A 7,106-nucleotide genomic window follows, 5' to 3' on the forward strand; every position below is an offset into this window, starting at 1 on the left:
ATTAGGAGGGGGTGCACACTTGCAAGGGGTGGAAGAGGCCAACCTTCATGGCTTCTGCTCCAGCTCTTTGGGACCTGCCTGGCCCAGTAGGGTTGGGACAGTCAGTGAGCACAGGAGAAGCCTTTGCTCACACTGGGCTCTGGTTCTTGCCCCCCCCACCTCCTCCCCTCGAAGCGACAGTTGCCAGCATGCCCTGGGAAGGGGTGACCCTTCCCACCTCAGCTCCAGCTCTGCACCAAAGCCTCTGGGCACACAGATTGCAGAAGGACGCATCCACACAAGGACACCCCTGTAAGAACAGAGCAGGAAACTTTTTCACCTAATTTCATAGAGACAGAGAAAGTAAAGCAAAATGAGAAGACAGAGGAATTTGTCTCAAATGAAACAATATGAGAAACACCTGAAAAAATCCACTAAAGAGATAAAGATGAACAATTTACCAAAAGAATTCATTTACCAGAATTCAGAATAGTAATTAAGAATGCTTCTCTAACTAGGGAATAGAACATAAAAACATTCACATGATAGGGGTTCCAGAAGGAGAAGAGAAAGGAAAAGGGGTGCAAAATGTATGTGGTGAAATTATGGGTAAAAACTTGGTCCGGTGGTGAGAACTCTGTGCTTCCACTGCAGTGGGCACAAGTTCCAAACCTGGTCAGGGAACTACGTAGCAAAGGTGATTAAAACCATGAGACAGGGGATGTTCCTGGATTACCTGGGTCACCCTAGTGTAATCACAAAGTCCTGGGACCTGGGAGGGCTGTAGTCGAAGAGAAGGTGGGAAGATAGGCGCATTAGAAAAGAGACTCCAAGATGTGATGTGCTGTCTCTGAAGATGGCGGAACAGACTACAAGACAAAAAATGAGGCATTCAGTCGCTCACTTGTATCCAACTCTTTGCCACCCTATGGACTGCAGCACACCAGGCTCCTCTGTCCTTCCCTATTTCCCAGAGTTTGCTCAAATTCATTTCCATTGAGTCAATGATGTCCTCCAACCATCTCGTCTTCTGTCGACCCTTTTCCTCCTGCCTTCAATCTTGCCCAAAATCAGGGTCTTCCCTAATGAGTCAGCTCTTCACATCCAAAATATTGGAGTTTCAGGTTCAGCATCAGTCCTTTCAATAAATATCAGGGTTGAAACTAGGACTTCCTTTAGGGTTGACTGGTTTGATCTTCTTTCAGTCCAAGGGACTCCCAAGAGTCTTCTCCAGCACCACAGTTCAAAAGCATCAATTCTTTGGTGCTCAGCTTTCCTTGTGGTCCTACTCTCACATCCATATATGACTACAGGAAAAGCCATAGCTTTGACTCTATGGACCTTTGCCAGAGACATCTCTGCTTTTTAATATGCTATCTAGGCTTCTCATAGCTTTTCTTTCAAGGGGCAAGTGTCTTTAATTTCATGGCTGTGGTCACAGTCCACATTGATTTTTTGCCCAAGAATATGAAGTCTGTGACTCTTTCCATTTTTTCCCTGTCTATTTCCCATAAACTTATGGGACAAGATGCCATAATCTGAGTTTTTGAATGTCAAGTTTTAAGCCAACTTCTTCACTCTCCTCCTTCACCGTCATCAAGAGGCTCTTTAGTTCCTCCTCACTTTCTGCCAGAAGGCTAGTGTCACCTGCATATCTGAGGTTATTGATATTTCTCCTGACAATCTTGATTCCAGCTTATGATTCATCCAGTCCTGCATGTCACATGATGTACTCTGCATATAAGTTAAATAAGCAGGATACAATAATATACAGCCTTGACACACTTCTTTCCCAATTTTGAAGCAGCCCATTGTTCCATATCCAATTCTAACTGTTGCTTCTTGGCCTGAATACAGGTTTCTCAGGAGGCTGGTAAGGTGGTCTGGTAGCCCCATCCCTTTAAGAATTTTCCACAGTTTGTTGTGATCCAAACACCCAAAGGCTTTAGCATAGTCTGTGAGGAGGAGTGGATATTTTTCTGGAATTCTCTTGCTTTTTTTTAATGATCCTACGGATGCTGGCAATTTGATCTCTGGGCCTCTGCCTTTTCTAAATCCAACTTGTACATTTGGAAGTCTTTGGCTCACATACTGTTGAAATCTAGCTTGAAGAATTTTGAGCATTAATTTGCTAGCATGTGAAAAGAGCGCAATTTGCAGTAGTTTGAACATTCTTTGCAATTGCCCTTCTTTGGGATTGAAATGAAATCAGACATTTTCTAGTTTTCCAAATTTGCTGGTAAATTGAGTGCAACACTTTAATGGCATCATCTTTTAGGATGTAAAATAGTTCAGCTTGGAATCCACCATCTCCACTACCTTTGTTCATAGTAATGCTTCCTAAGGCCCACTTGACTTCACACTCCAGGATGTCTGGCTGGAGGTAAGTGACCACACCATAGTGGTTATCTGGATCATTAAGACATTTGTGGTAAATTCTTCTGTGTATTCTTGCCATCTGTTCTTAATCTCTTCTGCTCTTTTAGGTCCATACTGTTTCTGCCCTTTACTGTGCCCACTTTGCATGAAATTTTCCCTTGGTGTCTCTAATTTTCTGAAGAGATCTCTAGTGTCTCTCATCCTATTGTTTCAATCTATCTCTCTGCATTGTTCACTTATGAAGGTGTTCTTACCTCTCTTTGCTAGTCTTCAGAACTCTGCATTCAGTTGTCTATATATTTCCCTTTCTCTTTTCCTTTTCACTTCTCTTCTTTTCTCATGATTTGTAAGGCCTTCTCAGGGAACCATTTTGTCTTCTTGCATTTCTCTTTCTTGGGGATGCTTTCAGTCACTGCCTACTGTACAATGTTATGAACCTCCATCCACAGTTCTTCAGGCACTCTGGATCAGACCTAATCTCTTGATTCTATCTGTCACTTCCACTGTATAACCATGAGGTATTTGATTTAGGTCATACCTGAATGGCCTTCACAACAAACTGTGGAAAATTCTTCAAGAGATGGGAATAGCAGACCACCTGACCTACCTGCTGAAAAGTCTATATGCAGGTCAAAAAGCAACAGTTAGAACTGCACATGGAACAACAAACTGGTTCCAAATCGGGAAAGTACATCAATGCTATATATCATCACCCTGCTTATTTAACTTATATGCAGAGTACATCATGAGAAATGCTGGGCTGGATGAAGCACAAGCTGAAATCAAGTTTGCCGGGAGAAATATCAATAATCTCAGATATGCAGATGACACAATCATTATGGCAGAAAGCGAATAAAAACTAAAGAGCCTCTTGATGAAAGTGGAAGAAAAGAGTGGAAAAGTTGGTTTAAAGCTCAACATTCAGAAAACTAAGATCATGGCATCTGGACCCATCACTTCATGGCAAATAGATGGGGAAACAATGGAAACTGAGAGATTTTACTGGGGGGGGGGGGGCTCCAACATCACTGCAGATGGTGACTGTAGCCATGAAATTAAAAGACGCTTGTTCCTTGGAAGAAAAGCTATGACAAACCTAGACAGCATATTAAAAAGCAGAGACATTACTTTGCCAACAAAAGGCCATCTAGTCAAAGCTTTGGTTTTTCCAGTAGTCATGTATGGATGTGAGAGTTGGGCTATAAAAGAAGCTGAGCACTGAAGAATGGATGCTTTTGAACTGTGGTGTTGGAGAAGACTCTTGACAGTCCCTTGGACAGCAAGGAGATCCAACCTGTCCATCCTAAAGGAAGTCAGTCCTGAATATTCATTGGAAGGACTGATGCTGAAGCTGAAATTCCAATAATTTTGCTACCTGATGTGAAGAACTGACTCATAAGAAAAAAACCTGATGCTTGGAAAGATTGAAGGTGAGAGGAGAAGGGGACGGCAGGGGATGACACGTTTGGGTGGAATCACCAACTCGATGGATATGAGTTTGAGTAAGCCTCAGGACTTGGTGATGGACAGGGAAGCCTGGTGTGCTGCATTCCATTGGTCACAAAGAGTCAGACATGACTGGCTGACTGAACTGAACTGACGTGAATTGCCTAGTTGCTTTCCCTAGTACAGGGAGGAACCACAGTCCCACACATTAGCAAAAAATTGGATAAAAGATTTACTGAACATGGCTCTGCCCACCAGAGCAAGACTCAGTTTTCCCCACAGCCAGTTTCTCCTATCAGGTAGCTTGAACAAGCCTCTTACACTAATCCATCACAGGGCAGACAGAAGGAGCAAGAATCTCAATGCTATGGCCTCCAGAATGAAAACTGCAATCACAGAAAACTAACCAAAATAATCAGATGGATCAAAGCCTTGTGTAACCCCAGTAACTATCAGTTCAGTTCAGTTGCTCAGTCTTTAAGTCATGTCATTCAGGGCCACCCATGATGGACAGGTCCTGGTAGAGAGTTCTGATAAAATGTGGCTCACTGGAGAAGGGAATGGCAAACCACTTAGCATTCTTGTCTTGAGAACCCCATTAACAGTATGAAAAGGCAAAAAGATATGACACTGAAAGATGCACACCCCAGGTTAGTAGGTGCCCAACATGCTACTAAGGAAGAACAGAAATATACCAGCGGAAAGAAAGAAGAGGCTGAGTCAAGGCAGAACAACACCCAGTTGTGGGTGTGTCTAGTGATAAAAGTAAAGTCTGACGCTTTAAAGAACGATATTGCAAAGGAACCTGGAATGTTAGGTCCATGAATCAAGGTAAGTTGGATATGGTCAAACAGGAGATGGCAAGAGTAAACATCAACATTTTAGGAATCAGTGAACTAAAATGGGCTGGAATGGGCAAATTTAATTCAGATGACCATTATATCTACTACTGCGGGCAAGAATCTCTTAGAAGAATTGGAGTAGCCCTCATTGTCAAGAGAAGAGTCTGAAATGCAGTACATGGGTGCAATCTCAAAAACAGCAGGAGGATCTCAGTTCATTTCCAAAAGAAACCATTCAGCATCACAGTCATCCAAGTCTATGCCCCAACCTCAAATTCCAAAGAAGCTGAAGTTGAACGGTCCTGTGAAGACCTACAAGACCTTCTAGGTCTAACAGCTGAAAAAAAAAAAAAATGTCCTTTTCATCATAGAGGACTGTGAGGCAAAAGGAAGAAATCAAGAGATACCTGAAGTAACAGGCAAGTTTGGCCTTGGAGTACAAATGAAGCAGGGCAAAGGCTAAGCAGAGTACTACAAAGAATGCTCTGGTCTTAGCAAATACCCTCTTCCAACAACATGAGACCTGTTCTTTAGGAGTTGGTAAAGGCAAGAGAACAGATTTTCTCCTACAACCTTCAGAAAAGAATGCATGCCTGTTGACGCTTCAATTTTAGCCCATGGAACCAGATTTTGAATTTCTGACCTCCAGAAATATAAAATAATACATTGTTTTTGTTTCCGTCCACAAAGGTTTTGGTCATTTGTTGTAGCAGAAACAGTAACTAATACAGATGTGGTTCAAGTCAGCCCCACCTCCATCTGCTGCATCATAGATTTTCGTCTCTCTGCTGGACTGTTCCTCTGACCTCAGAGGCAGGCAGTAATCTGCCCCATCAGGGAAACTTGTCTCTTAGTTCCACGTTCCTCCTCAGAGACTGTGTAACTCTGTGGTCCTCATTGCAGCCTCATTAAAGTCTTTGAAAACTGTATACTCTGCTTCTCATTGGTCTCTTGCACCATTTCTTGAATCCATTCTCCTCATGGTTTGCCTTCACCACTCTGTCAAAGCTGCATTTGACCTTGCCAAGGTTAATTGCCCAATCCAGTGGTCAGTTTCAGTCTTGTCTTACTTGTCCCCTTGTTAGCATTGGTCTCTTTTTTCTTCCAAACATCTGCTTCACATGCATTTAAGAACAACCCCTCCTTCCTCACTCACCAATCCTTCTCAGCCTTTTTTGCAGGTTCCTCCATATTTTATTTAAATCACCTTCTTAATGTTGGGTTCTCATGAAGCTTAACTTCCCTATCTACACCACTCACTGTATAACATAATATCTCTGATTGTCTAGTCTCGTGGCTTTAAGAGGCAACTAAAATGAGCAAACCATAAATTAAATATTTTATCGAAACCTTTTCTCTGATAGAATTCTAAGTCCAACTGTATGCATGCATCTTCACTTGGGTACCTAAACGCATCTCAAAGATACACATCTATAATCGAACTCCTTATCTTCCCACAAAAGTGTGCTCCCCCACTTGCCCCATCTGAGAAAATGGCATCTCCATTTCCTGTCCCTTAGCCACAAACATCTGGAGTCAACTTTGATTCCCCTTTTCCTTTAACTGTATGTCCAACATGTTAGACAGTCTAATTGATGCTGTCCTTAAAATAAATCCCTATTCTAACAACTCTGACCATATTTACTGCTCCTTCTGTGGTCCAAGCCAACATCATGTTCTGTTCTGTTCTATTCAGTCGCTCAGTCGTGTCCGACTCTTTGCGACCCCGTGGACTGTAGCCTACCAGGCTTCTCCATCCATGGGATTCTCCAGGCAAGAATACTGGAGTGGGTTACCATTTCTTTCTCCAGGGGATCTTCCCGACCCAGGGATCGAACCCGGGTCTCCTGCATTGGAGGGAGATGCATTAACCTCTGAGCCACCAGGGAACCTAAATTCCTGTAGAGTCCTTAAAGAGGTCTCTTTTTTCTCTTTTCTTCTCAACATAACAACCAGGTTGATTTTTTTAAAACTCATGTCTGTTCATGTAATTACTCTGCTCAAAACACAAAATATCGTTCTCCATTTCTCTCACAGTAAAGTCCTTTTAAATGCCTCTGTGACACAGATCCACTGGCTGCACTGGCCTCACTGGCCCCACTGGCTCTCTGGCTTGTCTCAACTCCTGTCTTCTTTCCTCACTAAACTCCACCCACATCAGCTGACTTGCTGGCCCTTAAATGTTACATGAACAATTCCTTCCTGAATTTAGTGTTTTGTGTTCCAGAGAAATGAAGGGAGCCACGATCTCTCTTTCAAGGCTGCTCCTTGTACAATTGAAAAGTGGTGTGGGATGTAGGATACTTGATGTTTCTGCCTAACAGATGTACAGAAATGCAAGAGATTGTGCAGAATTTTCTCAACAGGCACTTACCCATTTCTAACAGCTAAATTCTCCTGATTCCATTTACTGTCTCATCTTCCACTAGACTATAAACTCAAGAATTTCTCATTTTAAAT

The sequence above is a fragment of the Moschus berezovskii genome, chromosome 15, assembly GCF_049115385.1.
Source record: "Moschus berezovskii isolate FMDL1 chromosome 15, NW_MosBer_1.0, whole genome shotgun sequence".
NCBI classification, from domain to species: domain Eukaryota; kingdom Metazoa; phylum Chordata; class Mammalia; order Artiodactyla; family Moschidae; genus Moschus; species Moschus berezovskii.